Source organism: Crocuta crocuta, unplaced genomic scaffold (genome assembly GCF_008692635.1).
Source record: "Crocuta crocuta isolate KB4526 unplaced genomic scaffold, BGI_CrCroc_1.0 scaffold262, whole genome shotgun sequence".
In the NCBI taxonomy this organism is placed as follows: domain Eukaryota; kingdom Metazoa; phylum Chordata; class Mammalia; order Carnivora; family Hyaenidae; genus Crocuta; species Crocuta crocuta.
The window spans coordinates 5,825,507-5,852,172 of NW_027528869.1; the positions used below are offsets into that span (position 1 = coordinate 5,825,507).

The window sequence follows — 26,666 nt, forward strand, 5'->3', positions numbered from 1 at the left end:
ATTCTCAGTTTTAGTTTCCAGTATGGTAAATATAGATAGAATCCCTATGAGTGAAGCTCTTTGGGTCTTCAATAATTCTTAAAAAATTGAAAGCAGTCCTGAGACCAAAATGAGAACTGATGGGTTGGAAGGAACGACACGCCCAACGGCATTTCATTCTCCAAAACTGCACTGTATGAATTAACGGTTCAAATACAATGGCATCCGGGTTTGCTAAGAAGAGCTTCGGTCTCTCCAGGAAGTTAACTTAAACTTCCTAAGAAGACTCCATGAGTATGCTATAAACGTGCCCTTCAGTTTGATCCCGGAAGGAGCCACCTTTTCATCCTTAAGTCAAGCATAACAAAGAACTGTCTGGTCTATCTGGAGACGCTGCTTCTCCTCCCTAGTGGACCAGGGAACCAACAGCTCAGTTCCCTTGGAGAAGGTCTACGGCCTCTGGGCATGACTACTGGCTCTGTCTTCCGGGTGGCTCCTTTGCAAAGTCTAGTTTTGAAGAATGGTAGCTGGCTTCCTTGAACTCTGAGGAAGTCCTTTCTCAAGTAGTCTATCGGGTACGACACCAACAAAGAACTACGGGCACTGGCATAATTAGAGATGGGCATTCAAGAGCTTTCTTCCCTTGGTTTTTAAGTTTTATCATTTTCCATGGGAAAAGAAAGTGGTGTCACGAAATAATAACGTGTAGCAGGCTACTGGTCCACGATCCTGAGAAGAAAACACAGCCACTGAAGAATTCAAGGTTTTGTTTTTGGCTCTTAACTGTGCCCAGAAGTAAGGCCTATTAAAAGCAGTCCTTAGATACGGAAGGTGCCCCCAGTCTTTCCAATGACCTTGACAACATACACGTCAGGAATCACAACGAAATGGCGGTGGGCGTGAAGGTGGCTCAGTAAACTCTTAACTTTTGAACCGGTAAAAAAAACCTTAACGTTTACTTCCTATTGTCAGGGTGTCACCTCTGAACAGAAACAGCACAGTGATTAGTCATCTGTTACTGGGAATTTTTCCCTTCCTCTCCTTCACACGAGCAGCACGGGTACAGCCAGAGCCGGGGGCGGTTGGGGGGAGGGGTTGCAAATATGAGGTTCCAGTCAAGCTTGGCCTAGGAAGGAGCCTGGTGGTAGGTGGGCCACAGAGCAGAAGATACTCAGTCAGAAACAGGAAAACCGACGGGGTAGCTTGTTGGAAGTGTGAGCGCCAAAGCAAATACAGAACCGAATCCCACTCGGGAGGGGAAATGAGAGTGAAATGCAGAAGTTTCTCCAGAGGATTCNCTATGGAAGAAAATACTCATGAGTAATCTTTTCCCTAAATACAAGAAGAGTCACACACTCCAAACAGCCCTGCTGGTGAAGGCAATGGTTTCTCTTTTCACTTCCCATTAATCTCTCCCACAGCCCGGTCCCTGAAGCGAGCAGAGTTGACGCGGAAACCCCCTCGCGCAGGGAACCAACATGAAGGCTCTGGGCTGTGTGCAAAAGGGACCCATCAGGTCACTGTCAGTCCAGGGAGTTGCCAGGCAATCCTAGCGGTTTTACAAAAGTGCCCCTGACCCTGACAGACCAAGCTACCCGCTGAAGGCCACCAAGTAAACGCATCAGAGACAGGGTCAAGAGAAGAGGGACACATTTCACCAAGCTGGAAAGAGGCTTGATAAACTTTGGCGCTCCAAGTCAAGTCCTACTGCTATTTCCTTTTTAACTCTCTCGAATAACCGGGAAAAAGAAGCCCCCTTGCCTTGAACCTCACAGCCCTACAGCCTGGGAGTTACAGTGTCTAAATGGAATAGAGCCTTGGACCCAGAGGCAACTCTGTCTAATTAGGACCATTTAATTTAATTAACAGTCACTTATCAAGCGCGTCTATCATCTCGCACTATTGTAAGCACTTTGTACATATTAGTTTGTTTAACTGAATGCTCACAGCAACACCGTGAGATAGAGGTCCGGATTGGGGAACTTGGGCTCCGTGCACTTACGGGACGTGGCCAAGGTCATACAGCCATGGAAACACGAGGCGCTGAGATTTGAACTCAGGGAGTCTGGCTTCAGAGTGTGTGTTCCTATCCATCACACTGTACCTACGCACGGACTTCCCACCCAGCGTCAGCATTCACATTGCTTTTCAGCATCTATCGGGGATGCAGAAAAGACTGCGTGAATTGAATCCTCCTCATCCAAGACTTTGATCGTTGGAGGCTTTCTCGAGTTATCAACAGCCTAAAAATAGAGCCAAAAATCTGTATATCCTTGGAGAAGTAGATTTATAAATGGGAAGAGGAGGGAGGTGTAGGTGGCACTCCGCTTTGAACACGTCCAGGAATAAAGTGCCGCCCTCACTGGGTACTCGCCCGTGGGCACTCACTGCACTGGTCCTGAGATGTCACATGGCTCACAGCTGCTAATGTAACAGAAGCTGCATGGGAGAGAACATCTAACACAGAACTGGCCTTACAGTTCTCTCTCGCAACTTTAATTCCCCAAAACTGAATAACAGAGCCGTTAACGATTAGTACAAGGAAGAGAGAGACCGTTTTTCTACGCCTATGTTCTACTGCTCCCTGTGCACATAATAAGCCTACTAAGATCTGCATTAAAAAAATGTTGTGTTTATTTTGAGAGAGGGAGTGTGAGCAGGGACGGGGCAGAGAGAGAGAGGGGGACAGAGGATCTGAAGAGGGCTCTGCGCTGGCAGCGGCGAGCCTGATGTGGGGCTTGAACTCACAGACCGTGAGATCGTGACCTGAGCCAAAGTCAGGTGTTCAACTGACTGAGCCACCCAGGTGCTCCCAAGACCTGCGTTCTTAATGTCAATTCATTTCAGAGCATATCTGAGAAGCATTTTATACAGAAGAAATGAACTGCTGTTGTTAAGAAAATTTCTAAGAATTTTTTTTCTTCCAAGTGGGTTGAGTGAAGTTCGTGGTGTCATACCCTGTAAGGCCCTACATTTGCCTCTAATATTTCTTCAAGTCCCCGTTCAAAGGGGCAGCTGCTTGCATCAGCACATTGTTAGCCTCACTGCAAGGTCTCTCAGCTATGTTTCAACTAACAATGAAAAGTGTGCTAGGAGTCAGGAAGGAACCTGGACTTTATTACCAGAGTTGCCCTTCATTAGCAGGTGATTTGGGGCACCTTCTCCCGGGCTCAGCCACTTCATTCTGTAAAATGAGGGGCTTAGACTCTGGGATCTCTTTTCTTTTCTGGATTCCACATAGTCAACACAGCCCCACTTCATCTCAGTCCTGAAAACCAAAGAATATAAACAGCCAGGACCTTTTTACTGCCCTGCTCATGACGAGGACCCCGAGATTTTGTAACTTCCCGAATGACTTCTGAGTCTTGGGAAACAGATTACATTATCTTAAATAGGGTGTAGTGCCCAAGAGTGTTTTTATTATATTCCACTTTCTGGAAAAGTTATAACCCGGCCAAGGCAAGGACAAACATACTATTTCAACGAGGTGCTTTCCCATGTATGACCTCCTGCAATTCTCACAAAAACTCTGTGAAGTCCTTCTTGATCCCATTTCATTTGAACAGGCAAGGAGGAGAACAGGGGCTCAGAGTCATGAGATGATTATGCTGGTATGAACAATACTCAGTGCAAACTCTGGTGCTATAAAATACACTCCTCAAAAACACCCTTCGTCCCCAACTTGCTGCATGCACAGGATTTTGAGACAGATTCCATGGCTTACGGGATAGAATTGTAAAAGAGAAGAAGACACCCCAGGGGTGATCTGGCCCATCTCACTCATGGGGAAACTGATGCTGGGAAAAGTTAAGAGGCTGGACCAAGAGCAAGCTGCCCCACGTTCCCGTCTTCCAGCTTCGCATGCTGTTCATAACTTAATTCAATGATACAGAACAACCCTGTGACCCTTGACATGACTGAGGAAAGCGATCACTTCCTTACTTAGTCATCCTGCCTTCACATTAAACGTCCTTAATTGGTCCAAACATAACTTCTTGACTGCAGGTTTTAGACCCTCCCCACCCCACCCACCTCCTCCAGAGATCATATTTAGCTCCCAGGCCTAAGCATAGTGCCAGGCGCAGTGCCAGAACCTTCCCTCCCCTGGACAACAGGTTTCTATTGATAATTGTAGCTAGTGGTTATTGGGCACTGAGACTGAGTGTTTTCTACCAAGATTCTTATTCTCGTTTTATAGATGAGCAAAAAATGTAGCACGTGTGAAGGGACATGGTGGCGCTTGGATCCAAACCCAGGGGGTCTGGTTCCACAGTCCCGACTCTGTTTTCCATTTAAGTTTTACTCATTTATATTGAGGAAGAGAAAAAGCACGAGTGGAGGAGAGGCAGAGAGAGAAGACACAGAATCCCAAGCAGGCTCTGCCCTGTCAGCACAGAGCCTGATGTGGGGCTCGAACCCATGAACCGTGAGATCATGACCTGAGTCGAACTCAGACGCTCAAGTGACACCCGGGCACCCCCAAATGTCCCAACTCTTAAAACCCTGCCATACTGTTTCCCAAGTGCTTCATAATGACAGCAAATAACTACTGTCCCCAATGCTCTCTGTACAGAACCTCCGTAATCCCCATAAACAATACCATGTGACAGAAATGATCACTATCTCTATTTACAGAGGAGAAAACCGGAACACAGGGCAGGGAAGTGACTCGGCCAAAGTCACACAGCTAGGAAACGGACAAGCCAGCTGGCTTGGCCCAAAGTCTGCATGATTAACCACCTAACCACCATCAGCCAAAGCTTATTTGGTGTTTTGGCAGAACATCAAATTAAATTCATGATCTAAAAAAGAGAGGGAGAAAGCTTTCAGTGGTTGTATGAATTTTCACAGTGGAAAAGCATGCAGGCACTGAAACTATTTCTCAGTTATATGATCTCAGACAAGTTCCTTGACCTCTCCGTACCTCACTTGACTCAAATGAAAAATGGGGACAGTTTCCAATCTGTGAATTGCGATCCAGTAGACCGCAGATGACATGCTTATCAAACTTGAAGATGCTATACAGCGAGTACACAGTAAGATTATACAAGTGATGACAATCAAAAATGCAGAGGGCAGTACGTGGAACACAGCAGGCATTTAATAAATATTAGCGACGGTTACTATGGTTATCACTTTCAGTGACCCTACCCTGCACACACACAGGTGGTGTTTGGGACCCAACTGGAGGGACTGTATTTTAATCGATATTAGAGTTCATCTTGTTATTTTTTTACCCTCATCCCTGCCTGCTGCAGTCTTTCCGGATTTGGTTCTTTTTCTAGTAACAACCATACTTTCCAGCTTCGTGTCATCTGCGGCTTCGATAAGCATCTGTCACCTCAACAGGTTCCTGACAAAATGCTAATAAGGGGGACGGCTGAGGTGGGAGCACTCTGGTGACATAATAGCCACCTCCTTTCAGACAGATACTGATCAAGCTCTCAGCTTCTTTGGGGTGCGAGTGGTCAATGATCAACCCCTTTAAATACGCTGGTAGTTGGACTCTAGTTTTCAAGCTCAGCTGAAAAGGCACTGTCTAAAATTCAATGAAAGGCTTTCTTCATGTCCGTAAATAAGTAACTACAACCTTATCGGAGAGGATAGAGGAAGAAGAGAAGGAGCAAGTGCCAGGCTCTGAAGGGACAACTTTCTCCTATATGCTCACAACATCTACGTTTCAAACCCTGTCCCGAATTTCACCTGGAAGTTAGATCACGCTAACTGTCTTTAGTCTATATGGACACTCTCTTTTCCTTTCCTGTTGTGAATATCAGGGAAACGGTGGCCCATAGTCTTTTTTTCATTCTTCCATTTCCTACAACCCTCAGAGATGGCTGTCAGAGGCCTAACACTCACTCTTGTAAGTTCTGTGTTCTCACTTGTCATTTGGGCCAAGAGCACTGAATTTATTTAGAACAGCTTAGATTCACTTTTACACAATTCTTCCTGCAGGCTTGGAGTCCCTTATGTCAATGTCTGCAATACCTGTTTCGGTCCGGTCTGACAATCATCTTCTTTGATGGAAGAGAGAGAAGAATGAGAGAAGTTGAACAGTTATCTCTTTGCCGCTTGTTTTTTTAATTTTTTAAAATTTATCTTTGAAAGAGAGAGAAACAGCGTGAGCAGGGAAGGGTCAGAGAGGGAGGGAGACACAGAATCTGAAGCAGGCTCCAGACTCTGAGCTGTCAGCACAGAGCCAGACGCGGGGCTTGAGCCCATGAACCGCGATATCATGACTGAGCCGAAGTCGGACGCTAAACCGACTGAGCCACCCAAGTGCCCCACTTTTCTGTTTGTTAATGTGACTCTATCCAATCGAATCGGCAGGCTGATACCATACTTATTCTTTGTTTCTCAATTTTTAAAATTATTTAGTTTTATTTTGTTAATGTTTTATTTTATATTTGAGAGAGAGAGAAAGAGAGCAGGAGAGGAGCAGAGAAACAGACACAGAATCTGAAGGAGGCTCCAGGCTCTGAGCTGTCAGCACAGAACCTGACACGGGGCTCGAACTCACGAACCATGAGATCATGATCTGAGCAGAAGTCAGACGCTTAACCAACTGAGCCGCCGAGGTGCCCCACCATTCTGATTCTTACATCACCCCCAACACTTACTGTTTTGTTAAGCAGCTTCCATAGCTGTCAGCTTGCTTAGTTTTAGCCTCTGGATCTAAACATGGCTCCTACATGCTTTTGCTTTTCAGAGAGTTGTTCTTCTGTCTACTATATACATCTTTTAAAAATCTGAGTTCATTGGGCTGGTACATACAAAAGAAAGAGCAGGAAGATAAACTGGCATTATCTTTCTGACAAACAACTTGGTGGTAATTTAAGAGTCCTATGAATGTTAACTTCTGAGAATCTAGCTGAAAATAATTTAGGATACTCAGAAGCCATCCATGCACAAAGATGTTCAGCTGCGGTGTTATTTTTCATAGCAGGAGGCCGAAAACATCAATAAGGGACCAGTTAAACACACTGTGGACAACACCTTGGTCAGAAAATTATGCGGCCAATCACGTACATCTTATAGAGTATCTATAAGATATGAAAGAATGCCAAATTGCATATGTACGTATGAATGATAATCCCAAACAATGCACAGAAAATATTAACATAAAACATAAAAATATTAATGGCAGCTTTCACTCAGTAGAGTTAGAGGTGATGCTTACTATCTCTTTTTCTTTTTTTAAATGTTTATTTTATTTCTTTTTTGAAAAATGTTTTTACATTTATTTATTTTTGAGAGAGAGAGTGAGACAGAGTGAGTGGGGAGGGGCAAAGAGAAGGAGACAGAGAATCAGAAGCAGGCTCCAGGCTCCGAGCTGTCAGCACAGAGCTCGACGCGGGGCTCGAACCCACAAACCATGAGATCATGACCTGAGCCGAAGTCAGACGCTTAACCGACTGAGCCACCCAGGTGCCCCTAAATGTTTTGTTTTGTTTTTTTTAATTTATTTTTGAGAGAGACAGTGTGAGCAGGGGACGGGGCAGTGAGAGAGAGGGAGACAGAATCCAAAGCGGGCTCTGTGCTGACAGCACAGAGCCAGGTGCGGGGCCTCAAACTCAGGAACTGCAAGATCATGACTGAGCCAAAGCTGGACACTCAACCGACGGAGCCAGCCCGGTGCCTCTCCTTTTCATTTTTTATTTCCCAATTCTCTATATTAAGCATGCAATACCTTTATATTTTAAAAAGCCAATTTAAAATTTGAGCTCCTCAGAGAATGTCCCCAATACAGCCTCATCAGCTTCTCTAGTTACCTTCCTGCCTACTCATCTCAGCAACTGCCCTGAGCAGATGACCTCCTAGAAGTTCATTTTCAAAAGCACCCTGCCTCTTCTGACTTGTGTGTGAGCACTGTGGATTGTGGGACCACAGACACTTCTCCTCTAACCTTCTGAAAGCACACTTGATCATGTCTTTCATTTCTCTTTTCCCATCCTAAGATGATGTTTGGATTCTCGCCAGCATGTCCCCATATCATTTCTACTCTGCCTGTTCTCCTGATTTGTCAGACCCAAGTCCAAATTCGTAGGGCTCCTCATCTCCTCTTCTACCTTCTGGGAGATAAAATTGCTAACTGCAAAGTGCACCTGTTAAGAGTTACAACGCGTGTGCACGGAGCCGATGGCGATTGCTCAGCGCTTCTCCCGCCACGTTTGGCATGCAGCGGTCCCCCAGTGATGCCCGACGGCACAGAGCTCCCTGATCCACCCCGGGCCAGCTCTACAGCCTGCAACTGCCGCCACACTCCCAGCCAACACTGTTCTCGTCGGGTAGGATGCTTCAGATCTGTGCGGGAGGCTTTATCATCACCATCTGCTGCCGCATCCGGATCGGCCCCACAACTGTTCTGTACGGGAACTTAGGCTGGCACGACTGTCCTTGCTGAAGGAATGGAAGCTCAGAGAGGTAAAGGGGCTGTCCCAAGGTCACAGTGCGCCTGAGACCAGAACTGCGGCCCCAGGTCAGTTCAGTGGGCTTCGGCTGGGTCAAAGGATGCAGCGGATATAAATATCTCCCCTGTACCCTGGAATGCATGGTTAACGACGCAAGGGAACTCACAGCAATAAAGTATGAACTTAACTTCTCATGGCAGGTCTGGTTTAGCCTTAGATCCAGAACTCTGAGCAGTTTCCAGAGGGCCCCCTCTGCCCTCTGCGAAGGGGGTTGCGGTGGGCAGGCTCTACCGTAGGACAAATAAACCCTCCAAAGTCAAACCAAGTATCATCAGAGTCTTCCGAGCCGCTTCCCAGAGCACTTTCCAGGAGATTCTTCTGACTCTCCTCCCTGACGGCCAGTCCTCCAGTCCCCACCCTGGGCTCGGTCTCAGAGATAACTCCCAGTCCTATATTCTCATGACTCTGGGTCTGCCTCTAACCTTGGATTTGCTATTTGATCAAAACTGCTTCTAGCACACAAATTCTGTCACTGGGAAAAGAGAAGTTCCAAAACATTTCCTATTTTCGTCCTCTAGGTTAGCCTGTTTCTCAGCACTCAGTTCCCAAGTAGAGGTGAGAAGGTTCCACCTATGGTTTTTGGCCCAGATCCCCAAAGCAAGAACACTACATGTGCATGTTTTGATCCAGAGTCCTATTTGATGCCCTCAAAATTTTTTTTCTTATGGACTTCACTGTGTGGATTTTTCTGGCTTTCACGCAGTTTTATCCACAAAAGGGTTCTTAGCAGCAAACCTGTTGACAGCAAAGCTGGCCCAGGGCCTGCCGCTCACCCTCGCAAACATAAGAGTCCTTCCCATTTCTGCTTTTGGGCAGCAAGCCCAATGTGATGAGAAGCATGTAATATTTTAGACTAAAAATTTGGGTTATGGACTCAGTCCTGAGTTCAAATACTGGCCCTGCCACCTAGTAGGCTCAGCAGTTTGGGGCAAATTACATCTCTGAACCCCAGCTTCCCCAGCAGTAAAATGGGGCTGCGAAGAGTACTTATCTCCTCGGGCACATTTAAGTATGACACGAGGTAACCCTTATAAAGACCTCCCACCACGTCAGGTCCGCGGGAAGTGCGCGATGCATTTTGGGGGGAGGCTGGGTAGGACAGAGGCTGGATGGCAGATTAACTGTACTTTGCCCGTGTCTCCAGGAGACTGAAATCCTTTCTGCAGCTCACTGGGGCCTCAGGAACCGGAGCCGAGGTTCTTCTCTGGCAGGAGCCACGGGCCCCACACAGGGCTTTGAAGAGGCATCATCTGTGTGCACTGCAGGTTGGGAAAATGGCTCAGGAGGCAATGGAGAGAAAGGACGGGAGCAGATGAGAAGGTGGAGGAAGAAAGGTCAGATGTGGGGCCCATTTAGGTCCTGGGCTAGGGCAAGGCAAGTAAAGGGCTCACTTTGGGTGCCAAATTTGGAAAGTCTTCACGATGAACAAAATAGCAACATTTTAACCGAAGCTCTATTGAGAAGAGAGAGGATGAGGGTGTAGTGGTGGCAACGCAGAGGGGGCGCCATACTTCTTACGTTCTGGAGATAATGGATCCCTCTGAGAATTGAGGGAGAGCCACGGACCCTCTTTCGAAATGCACAGGTGCACACACACAAATATTTGACTACAATTTTACAGTTTAGAGACGCCCTGGCGTTTATGTAGGAACCCCTGGAGAATCGGGGAGGTATTTTTTAGCCTCATGTATGCAAATGGGCCTGACAAGAGGTTCTAGCAGTTTTGGATGAGAAGCAATTCAGGCCTGAGAAGAGAAGATGCACTATCCGTCCTGATGTTTTGGGGACAAAAAGAGAAGAGGGGCAGGAAGGGTGCTCTCAATGCACTGCAAAGCTCGTGGGGGGCAATGAAATGATGAAGGGCAACTGTGGGGGTCACTTCCTTGTGAAATGCACACACCTGACCTTAAATACGGAATGTCCCTTCCTCGGGTATTTTAGGAATCACAGCTAACACAGGGCGAGTTTGTATTTATACTGGTGAAGACTGAGCACTGCAAATTATTTTAATTTATGAATAGTGAGGCAGCTGGGATAGAAGAGCTACCACTGAAGGAGAAATGTGGTTGAAAGAGGAATTTCTAAAGGAAAGAGTCAAGTAAGGGCAGCACTTCTCATCCCACGGGGCAGAAAAAAACTCTTTTCTTTTTTTATTATTGTTGTAACTTTTTACATTTTGTAGATAGGGAGCACAGAGTGGGAGGGAGAGGATCCGAAGCAGGCCGCACACTGTCAGCTCAGAGCCTGATGAGGGGCTCAAACTCCCGAACCGCGAGCTCCTGACCTGAGCTGAGCCGAAATCAAGAGTCAGACGCTTATGTGACCGAGCCATCCAGGTGCGCCCAGAACCACTTTATTTTCAACCTTATTATATTTACACACACAAAGAAGTCCATTTTTAAGAGGAACAAAATGCAGGAAGATAGATACTGAAAGTTGAAATGCTCCTTAAATAGATTAGGGGGCGGACTGGGAAATTGCGAGGAAGAGCTAGCATCAAGAAGATTTTCTAATCATCAGCAGAAATGCAGGGGTGCGGAGAAAAGAGGGATCCCGTTGGATGTGCATGATCCACAAAACTCACACAATCTACTACGGGTGTCTGAATAAAGAAGAACGAGTATCTTTCCCCGCCCCCTCCTGCTCTTGTATTATTTTTTTAAATTTTATTTTCATTTATTTATATTTTTGTTACAAATAGTTTATTATCAAGTTGGTTTCCATACAACACCCAGTGCTCATCCCCACAAGTGCCCTCCTCCNAAACATCATCAAAGCCATCTATGACAAGCCCTGAGAAAAACTGAGAGCTTTCCCCCTGAGATCAGGAACACGACAGGGATGTCCACTCTCACCACTGCTGTTTAACATGGTGCTGGAAGTCCCAGCATCAGCCATCAGACAGCAAAAGGAAATCAAAGGCATCAGAACTGGCAAAGAGGAAGTCAAACTTTCACTCTTCGCAGACGACATGATACTCTACATGGAAAACCCAACAGACTCCACCAGAAGCCTACTAGAACTGACCCTCCTGCTCTTTTAAACCACACAGGTCGTGTCTTGTGCCGGCCATGGTCCACAGAACATTCCTTTGCAAAGCGTAACAAGAGGAGAACTCATTCTCATTCTGGACAGGGCCTGATGCGCCCCGTCACGGCACGGGAGAGGCTTTCCTTTGTGTGGTTCTGCCGCGCCTGGTCCCTTCCCTCCCGGGCTCTCTTTATTCTGGGCAAACTTAAACAAGCGGGCTGCCTTTTCTCAGGATGGAGACGGTCCCTGTTATCACTGAGTCCTGTGGGGTGAACAGGAAGCTGGGGTAGGGTGCGGACAAGAGGGTGGGGAGAAGGGGAGGCGGGGAAGGGGCTGGCAAAAGGGAGGCAGACAGAAGTCTTTAACCTTTACAGTGTTAACTCCGCAGGCCTTGGAAGACACATCCATGGCCCAAAAGGCAGATTTGACCAGGGTTCAAGCAATCCTCCACCCTGTTAACACAATGTTTTTCCGGAAAATACCTTCTTTTAAGGAGAATTCTCTCCCCCCCCCGCCCCTTTTTCTTCCATCACCTCCTTCCCTGACTCTTTGGAGAGTGACTCCAAGTGTTCCCAAGACCCATCGGTTGCCTTTGGTGGCCAATCAACTCTCCTGCAGGCTGCCTGAGCTGACGCTGCATCAGCATGAGGAGGGGCAAACTGACGGGGGGCCATAGAGGCCGGGTGACACCACTTCAACAGCACCGCGGGCACCTCATGACATGAAAAAAAAAGAAACCAGACTTGGAAAAGCAGGCTTCCACTCAAAGATAACTAGCATTTGTGTGTGTGTGAGCGTGCGTGTGTGTGCGCACCCGTACGTGTGTGTCACAGACTCCTCTCCATCCCTCTCCCCCCCGCCGCTTGCGTGCGGAGGATATTCACAGGGAAATGGCTGTTGTACATTTATCCATCGCAAAAGTTGTCATCTTTCTTCTTACCAGTTAAATTCCATGGTATCCAAGTTGTGAAGGTTACTAATCCATCCCCCCGCCAACGGCGTCAGGGCTTACGATGGTTGCTGGGGAGTCAGGAAAATGAAAAAAAAAAAAACAAAAGCAAAGCAAAGCAGAGCAAAGCAAAATCAACCCCATGCCGCCTTCCAGAACAGCAGAAAACATTCCACGGCCAAAGGGAGACTCTCTCTTGCTGCCAAGTGTCCTTCTCTTTGGCTCTGTTGTCTTGTCTGCAGCTTTATTCCCTCCTCTGGATGGAGGCATGAAGACATCCCTGGGAGGGGAGGCCCGTGGAGAGAATACACTAAATCAATATAATCTGTTCACACCCTAGCTCTGCTCGGCCGTCAGATGAGCTGGTCAGAGAAACGAGTGAGAGGACCCTCCAGTTTTAAAGCCAGGAGGCAGAACGGTGGGGGTGCAGAGGGAAGGCAATTTTGTTCACTTATACCTACAGGGGTCTATCATGTAGGATTCTTTTTTCTTCTTTAATGTTCACATATTTATTTTGAGAGAGAGAGAGAGATGAGCATGGGAGGGGCGGAGAGAGAGGGAGACAGAGAATCCCAAGCAGGCTCTGATGAGAGCGGAGCCCCATGCAGGGCTCAAACTCATAAACCTGAACAGAAATCAAGAGTCAGATGCTTAACTGACGGAGTCACCCCAGTGCCCCCGTAGGACTCTTTCAAAGGAACTTGTACTTCTGTACCTGTAAAGGCGTGAGTATTTATAACACAGGCATGAGTGTCCTGAGTTTGGGTGACAGGGCTATGTTGGTTTTTGAACTTGGACTTGGGCGTCTGGGAAACAGCTGCCCAGAACAAGCGGCCCATCGCTGACCGCCCAAGGAAAGTTCATTCACAAGTGCACAAACACTTCCCTGAAGCCGGGCAGAGCCAGAGCCAGGTGAGGCCTCCAGGTGGTCGGCGGGCTGACCTCCTACTGTCCTGCTATTTATAAAACGTGCCATCTACTTTGGTTTCTTTGCAAGAATTGCTAATTTGCTGGCACCGTGAAAATCTGCCTTTAGCCACTTTATTATAAGATGAAATCCAAATCCTGTTCCTGTCACCTACTAGCACAATAGCTGTAGGGGGTCCCTTGGTGGCCCCCCCAAAAGATATGTCCATGTCATAATCCTGGTACCTGTCAATGTGACCTTATTTAAAAAAAAAAAAAAGATCTTTGGAGATGTAACTGAGGTCAGCATCTCGAAATGAGATCATCCTGGATTATTCAGGTGGGACCCATATATAATGACAAGTGTCCTTAGGAAAGAACACAGGGGAGGGACACAAAAGAGAAGAGGGCCATGTGAAGACAGAGGCAGAGACTGGACTTATGCAGATGCAAGCCTCTTTGGTTTCCTTCCTGAGAGGGCTTCTATCACCAAATACTGCAATTTCCTTGCCTCTCTTCGATGGTCGTCACTTTCTCTTGGATTCTCACAAACTGCTTCCTTATTTCTTTTCCATTTCAAAACACTTCCAGCTTTTCACCTTCTGTTTCTCTTCAACATTACCTTTTATGATACATTCACCTTGTATTCCGACTAGTTTGCTCTTCATCTTGGAAAGGGTTTTTCTTTCATTTTTAACTGCTTCCGGAGTTCTGGCATCTCATTTCTAAGTTTTCCTAATTCTGATTTCTGTTGTCTATCCCCCCCCCCTACTTTATAGCATTTTTGTAACAAATTTTAGCCTGTCTGGATGGCAGCTTACAGTTGTGAATGGTTCCGAAGCCTTGTCTTTCCGGCATGCTTTCTTTAGGAGTGCTATTCTGCTTCTTACTTTCTTTTATCTTAGAAGAACTTTGTATGGGACTTGACCTCACTACTTTCCTATCGCGCAGTTTCATATGAAACTGGTTTTCCTGAACTTTTAGGATGAGGCGCGTTCCAACTTTACAAGCTCTCTCTTCTATTGTGTTGACGGAGTGCTCAACTACATGGCAGCTTGCTGGCTGAAATTTACTCATTCTTTTTCCTTTGGGGAACCTTTCTTCCTTAGTCTCTGTTGTTCCTTTCCTATTCAACTTGCTTGCACTCCTGCAGCCTCTCAGGGTGGGGTCCTCCTGGAAGAAGGACCTGGCTGGGAAGTTCCTGAGTTCCCAGCTAGAGCGCTCCAGACCCTTTAGACTTCGCCGCCTGTGCACTCGCTGCTCCTGGAAGCCACCGGAAGGTTGTCACTTTCAGCTGTCCCTCTCTGACTGAGCCTCCACAATTGCCGGTGAGCACCTCTTGGCTGCTCTGGGCTTTTCCTGGCCCATCAGAAGCCCCACTGGGTTTTCGGGCTGGCTTGTCGGCAGTTTCACCCTTGTCCGTGGGCTGCGCCGTCGCGTTGTGGGTTCTGAGAGATTGACATGGACACGGCTGCCCACGCCATGTTCCCAGGCTCTGTCCCAGAATACCCCAGGCTTCCAAGGGTGGCATCCCCCGGTGTCTCGTCAATGAGAGCACAAACGTTCTGCCACCCAAGGGGAGTCACAGCTCAAGAGAAAGCAGAGACACAGCATCCAGAGAGAAGACACCATCAAATGGCTAAAACCTCGATGGGCATCGGATGCCAAGGGAGGGAATACACGGCTCCTTTCGTGGGAAGGACTAAAGAACGATTCTAGTGAAGATAAAACCTCCAACTGGAAGGAATGCCTAGAGGAGACGAAAGGAACCTCAGTGACAGCAGCAGGAGGACACCCAACCTTCCGCCACCCTTCCACACCTCCCGCCACAACATGTCAAGACTGACAGATGTCAGGATTGTATCGACGTCACGAACACGTGATGGACTCGGCCTCGGCTCGACATTGCAGTGATCCCAGATCAGGGGGACGGTCTCCTCAAGTGAGTGCCCTTCATGCTCAGCTCAGAAAAAAACAGGGAGTTACACGTTGGTCACAGATTTTACCACGAGGGCCCTAGAAGGAGAGAGTCCGTCACTCATCCCAGAAAGAGCCCCATGCCGCAAAGCCGCGGGCAGCTGGGCAGGCCTGGCCGGCTTGCTGTCAGCTCTAAGTCGACTTTCCTGCCTTGAAAAGCCTCCTTTCTCAGCAGGGTGGTGTCTGTTTGGAAGACCCGACCCATCCCTGATGCCCAGGTCTCATCAGAGGAGGCGGCCACATAATGATCATTTTTTCAAGTGGCTTTTTTTTTTTTTTTAATGCAGCCTTTGGAAACTTTGCAAGAAATGTATCGATTTGAGAGACTTCAAGCTGAATTACTGAGCTCTGGCGAAGGGAAATAAATCTTTCCCATTCTCCATGCCTGTTGCCAAGGGCGGCTTCCAGGAAGCAATGACTGTCCTTTCCGGAATCGAAGCAAAAACGCAAAACATTCTATCACCTTCCGTCTACTTCAACCTTCCCCCCCCACCGCAGTCTTCACTGGCAATTCACTGACAAAAGCACTTTACATTCATTGCTCATTTGCCTGAATAGGCATCCAAATTAGCAATGCCCAAATTAGTAATGCCTGGCTGAGGCAGCTTCCGAAATAACGAGGCCTCATCTTTTTGGGCAGACAGACCCGGAGGCCCTCAGAAAGCAAGCCCGCAGCAGGTTATTAGGTGAAACACTCTTCCGGTTTTAGAACCCAAACTTCCCCTACAGACCTGGATGTGTCAGGTAGAGGGTAGATGTTTACTGACACCAGAGACGGACGATATCATATCGGGAGCCAGAACTTGGGTAGGAAGGTGGGGAGAGTGGGCGAGACTCGGGGGTGGTGGGGGAGGGGAGGGGCTGTGTCCGCGTGCTCTAACGCACATGCCACCATGAACACAAAAACTTCCTGACATCTGCCGTTTCGTTCATTTCAGTGTGGGGTGATCATCTCACCTGGCCGCGTTCCAGGGGAATTCCCATCATTACCATCAAAACACAGCTCGGCCTCATTGTGCTGAGGGCTCATCGGTCCTTCTCTCCGGGCACACACCCACTCACCCACCCGTCTAGCCGACCAGGCACCCATTACCGATGGCCTCTGGTACAGGGTGCAGGGTCCATCGGGGTGAGGGACACACGGTTTTAAAGTCTGGTGGGGAGGCAGGGAATGTTAAGGGACGGTTGGCTGGCCAGTGCATTAGTGCAGGGCCAGGGAAGACTTTCTGAACTGAAGAGCAGTGTGTGTGTGTGTGTGTGTGTGTGTGTGTGTGTGTGTGTGAGAGAGAGAGAGAGAGAGAGAGAGACAGCTTTTCTGGCAGAGGGAACGGCAGGTACAGAGGCCTGGGCCTACGAGACAGCCAAAGCAGTTTGGGCACCCGAGGCGTTTGGGTGGGACAAGACGCAGGCATGCAGGTGAACCTGCAGGTAAGGGAGGGAGGGAGCAGGAAAGCAGAGGCTCCACTGTGATGCTCAAGAGGCACATGAGACCTGATCTGCCCCCAACGGCCCCCCTGAGCCGTCACCTGCCCACGTGCTTCCCATCGCAGAGAACACCAACTCCGTCCTTCCCAAGGCCAGGGCCCCACACCTTACAACCATCCAATCCACAGGCGGATGCTGTTGGCTCCGCCTTCAAAACTGCCGCCACCTCAGCTGCTGCGACCTTAGTCCCAGCCACTGTCACCTCCGCCTGGACTTTGGGTACAGCTCCCTGACCGAACCCCCAGTTTCCACCCTTGTTCCCCTACAGACTATTCTTAACATACAGGTTAGAGGGATCCGTTAGAAAGTGTCCCTCCTCGGCACTGAATTTAGATGATGTCACTCCTCTGCTCAAAATCCTCCGGTGGCTGCCCATCTCACTCGGAGTGAAGGTCAAAGTCCTGAAGATGACCCGCGGGGCCCCACATGAGCTGACCTCTGTCTGAACCCTTCTCCTTCCTTCCTTTCCCTCCCTCGTCCTGTTCTAGCCACACCGACCTCTTTGCTATTCTTCAAACATACCCAGCACGCTCCTACCTCAGGGCCCTTGTACTTGCTGTTCCTTTCGCTGGTGTCGTCTCCTAAATATCCTCACTTCCTTTAAGTTTTCCCTGGATATTCCACATAAAACTATACATCTCTGTTTTCAGACTCCTCCTTATCTTCTTTCTTGCTTTGTTTTTTCCTTAGCATTTATCACTAATCTATATACTTTATTATTTATCTTGCTAATTATTCATTTTCTTCACTAGAATGTAAACAGATTCTCCTCCCCCACTGTTCTATTTATTTATTTACGGTGTTCACCAGATCAAAGGATATGCCTATAAAAATTGTTTTAAATGCAATCTTATTCTCTGGAAAACTATTTAAATGAAGCAAATATTACCTTCATTGAAGTTATCTTAACATCCAGTCTCTGAATATGCTTTTCAAAAAGCCTTTGTTATGACTCCACAGGTAGACTCCCGATTAAATATATTTTGATCTTCCATCGTAATTAGTTAACAAAAATCTACGACAGCAGTAAAGGACCTGTTTTGTTTTTTTAATTTTTAATGTTTTATTTATTTCCGAGAGAGAGAGAGACAGCGTGAGCAGGGGAGGGGTAGAGAGAGAGGGAGATACAGAATCTGAAGCAGGCTCCAAGCTCTGAGCTGTCAGCACAGAGCCTGACGCGGGACTCGAACCCATGAACCATGAGACCATGACCTGAGCCAAAGTCGGACGCTTAACCGACTGAGCCTTTTCTTCGACGGTTCGAGCAGTTTCTGGTACACTGCATTCAGTACATAGTTTTGAACGAATGAGAAAATATGCCCTGCGAAGGAGAGATGGTGTGACCTAGTGGCTAGGAGTGTGGCCCCAGGGCCAGGCTTCCTGGGTTTGACTCTTGGCGCCTAACTTATTGGCTGTGTGATCTCAGGCCAGCGACCTAACCTTTCTGCACCTTGGTTTCCTCAATGTTAAGAGAGGATAGATAACAAGACCTACACCAGAGAGCTGTGAGCATCAAGTCTTATACTTGGAAAATAGTGCCTGGCACAGATGGAAGCACCTGATAAATGTCAGCTATTATGAGGATGGGCCTTGTCTCCTGTACTGAGGACTTTAGACTTTATCCTGAGGCTGCTGAGAGTCGCTGAAGGATTTTAAACAAGGGAGTAACATAATCAGATGTTGTTTTCGAAGGATCCCTCCAGCCGCAGAGTGGAAGATGAATTGGGACCGAGCAAGACTGGTGAGAAGACAGCAGTTAGAGGCTGTGGTAGGGGTGGAGGTGACAGATATCGCTGGCCTGAACTAAAGCAGCGGGGAGGGAGAAAGCTTGGGCTCAAGATATTACGGAGGTGGAATGGACAGAAGTTGGAGATGAACTCTGTGGAGGGAAAAGGCAACGGCAACATCCAGGCTTCTGATTCTCCTGACGAGAGTGGACCTCTCTCGACCAGAGAGGACGGATGGGGAGAGAATACATTCATTTTTGTGTACTAAGAGCAGACTGTGGGGCAGCTGGGTGAGCGGCCCAGTTAGGAGCTGGGTATATACACCTGGTGCTTAAGGGAAAGATCAGGCTAGATATAAAAGATAGGTAGGAGTTATCATACCGGCGATTTCTGAAGCCACGGGGGGAGAGGAGACGGAAGGGAAACATTTAAGCGGCAAACCATTTTAAATTATTTTATTTTTTTAAATTTTTTAAATTTATTTCTAGGAGAGAGTGAGAGAGAGACAGCGTGAGCAGGGGAGGGTCAGAGAGAGAGGGAGTCACAGACTGAAACAGGTGCGGCAAACCATTTTAAACAGGTCTACCCTTGAGGGATGGGGCGGGGCAAGAGACAAACCAGGGCCGGTGCATCTCGCAGGCCAACACAGAGGGTCTCGGGAAGCACCCGGATGCAAGACAGGGAGCAGCAAGGCAGGTCCAGTGGATTCCAGCCAGAGCACGGGTGTCACCGGGGCTGGAAACCGAGTCAGAGCGGGCTGAGGCATTAACGGGACGTGGGGAAAGGAGGGGGAGGTGTGGGTAAGTCAGGCTGAGGTAGGGGCCGTGAGCTCAGGGGAGAGAGCAGGAAGACGCCTCATTAGGAAGGGGCCTGTGTCGCGAAGCTAGGGCCGCAGGCAGGCGAGTGAAGGGCGCAGGGGAGGACTGAGGTGTGCTGACTGTCGGGAGGGGGGCGGCACTGTGGGTTAGGAAACCTGGCTCTCGACGCCGACACCAGCCACAGGAACAGAGTGCTGGCAGGGGCCCTCTGAGGCTCGAAGAGCAGTGCCCACGTGAGGGTCGTACACTGAACAAAGGGAAGCCGACCCACTCTCTTCTGGACATGCAGACCGTAGGCTCAGATGCCAAGCCCCACACTGCAGCTGGCATAAAACGCAAAGCACGAAATTACTCAGAAGATACACAGCGTTCGCAGAGAAATCTTCCTTACGGGCCATTCCCATTTCTCCTTTGAGGAGAGACCTTCAAGACTCTCCACCCCAATGAAATCACTCTCTTTCGAGACACATTCAACCCCTATCCTTTTCCCTTCCCAAGACCTGTTACAGACACCCCCGCTGCACCTGCCCTGACGGGGTGTCTTAGCTCACAGCCTTGCTTCTCCTGACCGGACTCCACATGCCCCCACGCCAGCCTGCTGAAACTCACCCCTCCTTTAATGCCTGGGAGGAAAGACTCTTTCCATGAATGAAGCCTTCTTCCAAACATGTCTTCCCTCCCGTCTTTCAGCTTCCAGAGCTCCCCAAAGCTGTATATACGATTTCCAGAAGCTGCGTTAAATTAGATTTATCTGCGCCTGTGTCTTCTTCGTCACTAGGCAATGGGTTCCGAATGCAAGGCTATTTGCGCTCAACTTGGTGTCCTCAGGGAAGTGTTCGTGCACCCGATCCCGCACGGTGGCAGCCCTGGGTGGGGCGTCTGCAGCCACAGAAAGACTAGGAAGACTTCTTGACAAGTGATCCTCACTCTGCGTATTAAAATTGGATACACCCTCTCTCTAAGTGTGCCTTTCTGGCCAGAAAGCATATTATTGGTTGGGTGGGCATTGAGCCTATCAGTAGGAATTAGTCCTAATATTAGGCCAGTTGAGCACATTTTGACCCCTAGTCAACTGATTTTATTAGCTCCCCTTCCTTCCTCAGTTTTCCTTTATTGGCATCTTAGAGACATTTTTCCTTTCTGCTAGACTTCATCATTAACCCCTCCCTATTTCTTCAAGTTCATAATACCGTAGAGCAGCTAAAGGAATATCACATACACACAGGATCTCTTTTGCTTGCTTTTAAGAGAGTAAGTACTGAAAGAGTAATTTGGCATTTAGTTTTTTTTTTTAAGTTTATTTATTTTGAGAGGGAGTGAGAGAGTGAGCACAAGTAGGGGAGGGGCAGAGAGCGAAAATCCCAAGCAGGTTCCACGCTGTCAGCACAGAGCCCCATATGGGGCTCGAATTCGCCAACTGTGAGACCATGGACCTGAGCCAAAACCGAGAGTTGGATGCTTAACCAACCCAGCCACCCAGGTGCCCCTAACTTCTGGCAAAAGGAAAAACATAAATTGGGGTTTTACCATATACCTGGTGCTTCGGGGATACTGTCTGTTTGAGCCTGAGCACAGCTCTGGAAGGTGGACACTACCGCTGTCATTTGGGAGACAAGAAAAAGCAGGCCCGGGCAGAGGGGTGACGTGATTTATGAAGATCACGAGTCCAATGCATGGAGGAAGCAGGACTCACAGCCCAGCTTGTCTGACTCCAAAGTTCAGGTCCCCCAGCCTCCTCACCACACAGCACACTGCTGATGGCTCTGAGGGCTGGAGAGCCCCACCCCCTCCACCCTGAAGACGGTCACGGCACACGCTCTCTCTGACTTGGGACTTTGAACATTTCCATTCCAAGTGGGCTCTGAGTCCAATGGAAGGATGGAAAGAAGGTGGCATCTGGTTAAAGTTTCCATTTGTGATGGAGAGATATCCAAGGAAGGGCAGGAGACAGCTTAATTTGAGTGACATAACGCTACCAAATTGTCAGCTGCGGCATGGGCCCTTTCGTTGACACCTCCTACCCTTTCTAACCCAGTGCCCGGCTCTGTGGCACCCCACCATCCTTTGGCTTAGACAGAGAAAGAGGGCTGACTACAGGCATGCAGACGGAGGGGGACAGGGAAGGCAGAAGGCTTCCTTCCCCCTGCTCATTCGTCTCTCTATATCTTGAGATCTCTCCTCTATCCAATAAAAAGTAAAAGGGTCAGGTAGCTAGCTGAGCACCAAGTTGGAGCAGTGATCTTTTAAAAAAAATTTTTTTAAATGTTTGTTTATTTTTAAGAGAGAGAAAGAGACAGAGCACAAGTGGAGGAGGTGCAGAGAGTAAGGGAGACACAGAATCCAAAGCAGGCTCCAGGCCCTGAGCTGTCAGCACAGAGTCCGGCACAGGGCTCGAACTCACAAATCGTGAGATGGTGACCTGAGTCGAAGTCAGACGCTTCACCCACTGAGCCACCCAGGCACCCCTGGAGCAGTGATCTTTTTAAAAACAGAAAGCCGACTACAGTATTGCTTTTGCTTAAACGTTTTCAGAAGCTTCCCAGGGCCCTTCTGAGCTCCGACTTAACCCGCCATGTTGTCTCCGGCAGACCCAGCTCCAGGCGCACGGGCACGCTCGCAATCCCCAGGGGCACTGTGTTCTCCGGCTTTTGCACAGACCACACCCTCTGCCGGGGCTGGGCTGCTTCTATTTTCTGCCTGGTGAACCATGCACACTTCAAAATATACTACAATTTCTGAGGGGCCACCTTGTTAAATGGACACGTCATTCTCAGAAGTGGCGAATAGCGGGTCTGNGCACAGAGGAAGAAATGCGAACGGAACCGCCTACTGAATCACTTTTCGAATTTCAAACTCTACAACATCTTCAGGTTCCAGGCATTTATACTATACCCAGCATACAATTCTCTGTCCCCAGTCACATGAATTTATTTGTTGCGTCTTGTCCACAAATATCCCCCAGACTAAGTCAGCGTTCCTACCAAGCCCTTCCCCTGGATATCCTTCTCCTCTGAGCTAAGTCACGGGAAAGAGACATGTGACCTTATACCTGGAAATGAAGGGCTTTCAAAAGCTTTATCTCATTTGGCTCTCCTAATAACCACGTGGGTCCCTGGTGTGGGCATTACTTGTCATATTTCCAGCTGCACAGCCAGAGGGGAAGGAGGCTAACTGGCTTTGCCCAAAGTCGCCTAAGATTAAAATGAGGTCTTCTGGCTCCTGGCCCAGGGTCTGTCTAACACACTGAGCTCCGCAGGCAGAGGCGGCCCCACGGGCCAGTGTCCTCAAAGGTAATCTCAATACTCCTCCGCCTGTTTACGATCCAGAACTCGGGGGCCACTCACCTTAAAGGGTGACCATATTGTATCAGGGAATTGTGGGCATCAGGGAATCGTGGGTAAGGAACTAGAAGCCTCGTTCTTCAGTCCTGGCTTTGCCGCCTGCCTCGTTTGGACAGGACCTTGCTATGGCACTCACTGTCCTTGAGCCTAATTTCTCATCTGCAATGTGGGAGCAGCTATTTGTTCCATGCCCACCTCACAGGGGTGTTACAGGCCCAGGTGAAGCAACGGACACGCGGGTTCTCCGACGTTACCATACGGCGCCGTTAGATGACAGGTAGGGGCCCTTCCGCTCTGACTTCTCCAGCCAGGGGTGGGAACTGATGGGCCACAAAAGAGAGGGTGCCCCCTTTTCTGTTGTTTTAGGTTGTGTTTCCTTCTCCTTTAACTTCCGTTGGGCTCTGGCTCTCGACTTCCTGAGCTTAACCCGTAAAGTGGTGCCGAGGACAGAGCCCCTGCACCGGGGCTACACCCCGGATGGCAGTTAGCCTCCACCACGGTACAAGGCAGAGGCAGTAGGGGAGGGGCTGTTCTGCCCCCGTCCCTTTCCCTGTGGCGCATTTTGCTGTGAGTAACCCCTGTCCTACATGCCCGGAGAATTCTGATTTCTTGGTTAAGGTCGCCTTGTTGCTTATCCCAGTTACGGGATTCTATATAAGGTTTCCTTCGAGGAAAATGATAGAAACCACATCTCACAAAACCCGAGAGAGGGTTGCCCAGCTCGGTAAAGTGGGCCACTGACCTGAGCCATTATGATGTGGATGACAAACTGTGGTCAGTCTCTGGACCTTGCTGTCAAACCCTGGCCCAACTCAGCACACCTCATGAAGTCGGGACTAAAATCCTCAAGAGTGACAACAGGGAGTGTTTGGGTTGATCTGTCCCACACGGTGGTGACTGTATTTATGATACGTCATGCCTGCCATACCTGGTCTGAAAAAGAAATTTTGTTGCCCTGTCAGGTTTGACACTTACTCACCTGTAGTTTAGACGCAAAATACTGAAGTCTTTATTGTTTTTTAAAAGTTTGGTTAACAACATCAAGAATGGATAAAATAGTTTCTGTATTTTTTATTTTTTTTAAGTTTATTTATTTATTTTGAGAGAGACAGTGTGAGTTGGGGAGGGGGGGACAGAGAGGGAGAGAGAAGAGAATCCAAAGTAGTTTCCACACTGTCAGCACGGAGCCCGAGGCAGGGCTCGAACTCACAAAACTGTGAGATCATGCCCTGAGCCTAAACCAAGAGTTGGACATTCAACCCACTGAGCCACCGAGGCGCCCCGAGAAAGGATAAAATATTTTAAATTGGTACTACCCTGGAAAATCATGGGGGACATATACTTGGACTCTACTGAAAAGATTTGAATACAATAAAATAGACACAACATAAAAACCCTTTTAAATATACTTCAATCGTTTTCTGGTTCTTGAGTGGGTAATTCGGGGTCTTACAAAAGTTCACGGTCACCATTATAAACATCGGCTGTCCTGGTACTGGTGATATACATAATGTGCCCGTTAATAACAGCTTTGCAAATTCACAGAAAATCAGATAATAGACGTTTTACTGTAACTAGGATTGGGATAGTTAAAAGAATCAATGCACTTTTCCAAAAGAGCCTAAGCCATTTCTAGGAAATAATTCATGCTCTGTAAGAACAGGGCAGAATTTACAAGGAAGGGCCGGGTACTCCCTAGAAGAATGTGTGCTAACAAAAAGGAACAACGGGGCTCCAATGGAGTCATTTGCACCCCTGTCGGCAAACGAGGACTTAATTGCAGTTTCAGCCTCTCCCGGGTCTGTGACTTTTAACTGGTCCATTGGGAACGACCTGGTCTGCCAGCACGAGAGAGGTAACCTGCTCGATAGACCCCCAGCCTTCACCCAGAGGGAGGTAACCTTGCTGAAAGACCCCATCTTAGATAGAAAGTTCCTTTTACTGCCCCTATAAAAGCCTTTCATTTTGTACAGCTCCTTTTTTTTTTTTTTTTATAAAAAATATTTATTTATTTTGAGAGAATGAAAAAGAACAAGGAAAGGGCAGAGAGAGAGGGGGAAAGAGAGAATCCCAAGCAGGCTCTGTACCAACAATGCAGACACCAATGCGGGACTTGATCCTATGAACTGTGAGATCATGACCTGAGCCAGTATCAAGAGTTGGATGCTTAAATCAACTGAGTCACCCCGACTCCTTTCTATCTGCTATATGGGATGCTGTCCAACTTATTAACTGATGAGCAGCTGGTTTGATATTTACATTTACTCAGTTGAATTTTGTCTTTTAACAGATTTGGTGGCAGTGGTGGGATTGAATGAGACTTCCAACAGCTTCGGGGACAATAAGAAATACAGGTGGGGTGCCCACAAGCCCTGCTGTGTCCTGTCTTTCTCACCATTTCCAAGGGCCATAGAGAAGTTTCTGGTGAGCTCCCCTCTCCCTGAGTCAAGTTCCTGATCTAATTGGCTTTCCTGTCTACAACTCCCCTTTTTGGAAAGCCAGTCCAGTCCACAGTCTTCATTTTCGGGGTTTATTGGTTCAGTCTTTGCCTCACTGCCCCCAGTTCCAGATTGGGAATTGCTGGTGGTGCGTGCAAGGCCTTCTCTTGGCTCTTCTGGTCACTGACGGAATGTTAAAGTGCATATGTTTGTCTTGTTTTATGTAGATAAAGGCTATTGAGAAAGGGGCTCTTGGAAGCCAGAAAGGCAAAAAATTGGTGGGCAGGGTCTAGTGTCTAAAAGCTGTTAGAGTGCTCACCACTTAACCCAAAGACTTCCATGTTAAGATAAGTTGGTCATGGAATGACTTAGACTGACAGGAGGTCATCCGCCAATCTCAAGAAAATTTCCGTGCAGTGAGACACACTGTCAAACACTACATGATTTCCAACCCAGAGGCACGCACCTCTCAGGTATTAGCTTGACTCCCAGAAATCCAAAGCCTTAGCAAAACAAAAACAAAACCCAAAAAATCTTTAAATCCTAAAGAGGTGGGCATGCTACCTTCTCACACACCTGCTTATTTTTATGACTGGGAACTATAGTCTGAGATGCTATCGCTATCTTAAAAAATGGCAAAATCGCACTAAAAACAACCTACAGTGACAGTGGTCATTATGGTGAATGTTCCAATTAGACAAGATTGTTCACTTAAGTGCAGGTGAAAGCAAGGGGCCCTGAATTAAAAAGCAGAATGGGATACCTATTTTCATTGGCCCGCAGTGGTTTTGAAAAGGCTTCAAGATTCCAAAACTGCTTCATTAAAAAATTTACTGCAAAAGGCTAATGAAAAATTAAAGACACAAGAGGTCCCTCAAACAAAAGACAGTTAAGACTGATATGACTCGTACTGTTCCCTTCTCCCCTCCTTTACCTGAGTTCTCACGTTCTACAACTCTCTATCTGAACTGCCTTTCCACTCCAACGACTATTAAACGGTCACCTTTTAAGATAAACACCATCTGAGGTTGCAAGGGATCCTCATTAGATATTTCTCATTCCTTAGTCAAAGGTCGGATTAAGATCCGTAGTTAAAGTGTTTCCTAAGCATAGAGAGGATATGAGTTTTTCGAAGAATTTAGAGTCATTATTGAGTCCTACGACTCAGGGCTGCCAGTCTTGATCAGCTTCTGCACGTGCCGGTAGGACCCGGTGAACCCCAAAAATGGATGCGGGAAGCGGCAATGGCAAAACACCAAGGATGATATTTGAGATCCTCAATCTTCAACATGATGTCCTCCTGGACCAGCAAAGCCTCACAATATAGCAACTCATCCTTTTGCGGGGGGAGGGGGGGGGAGGGAGCAGTGCGTGCATGAGAGTGGACGGAGGGGCAGAGGGAGAGACAGAGATTGTTAAGCAGTCTCTGAGTTCGGTGCAAAACCCAACACAGGGCTCAGTCGCAAAACCCTAGGATCCTGACCTGAGCCATAATCAAGAGTCAGATGCTCAAGCAAATGAGCTACCCAGGCACCCCTACCAACA

At 48.0% G+C, this 26,666-nt stretch overlaps 1 protein-coding gene and 1 long non-coding RNA gene across 3 annotated transcripts in view; one reads left to right on the forward strand and one right to left on the reverse strand.

Moving 5' to 3' along the window:
- ETV6 (ETS variant transcription factor 6) overlaps positions 1 to 26,666 on the reverse strand; it is a 251,975-nt gene that overhangs the window by 50,075 nt on the left and 175,234 nt on the right. The window lies entirely within an intron of this gene.
- Positions 22,836 to 26,666, forward strand: part of LOC144225288 (uncharacterized) — a 4,496-nt gene continuing 665 nt past the window's right edge. Inside the window, exons 1-2 of the long non-coding RNA XR_013333261.1 lie at positions 22,836 to 22,960; positions 24,974 to 25,037. This is a non-coding gene — a long non-coding RNA (uncharacterized LOC144225288). The remainder of the gene's footprint in view (positions 22,961 to 24,973; positions 25,038 to 26,666) is intronic.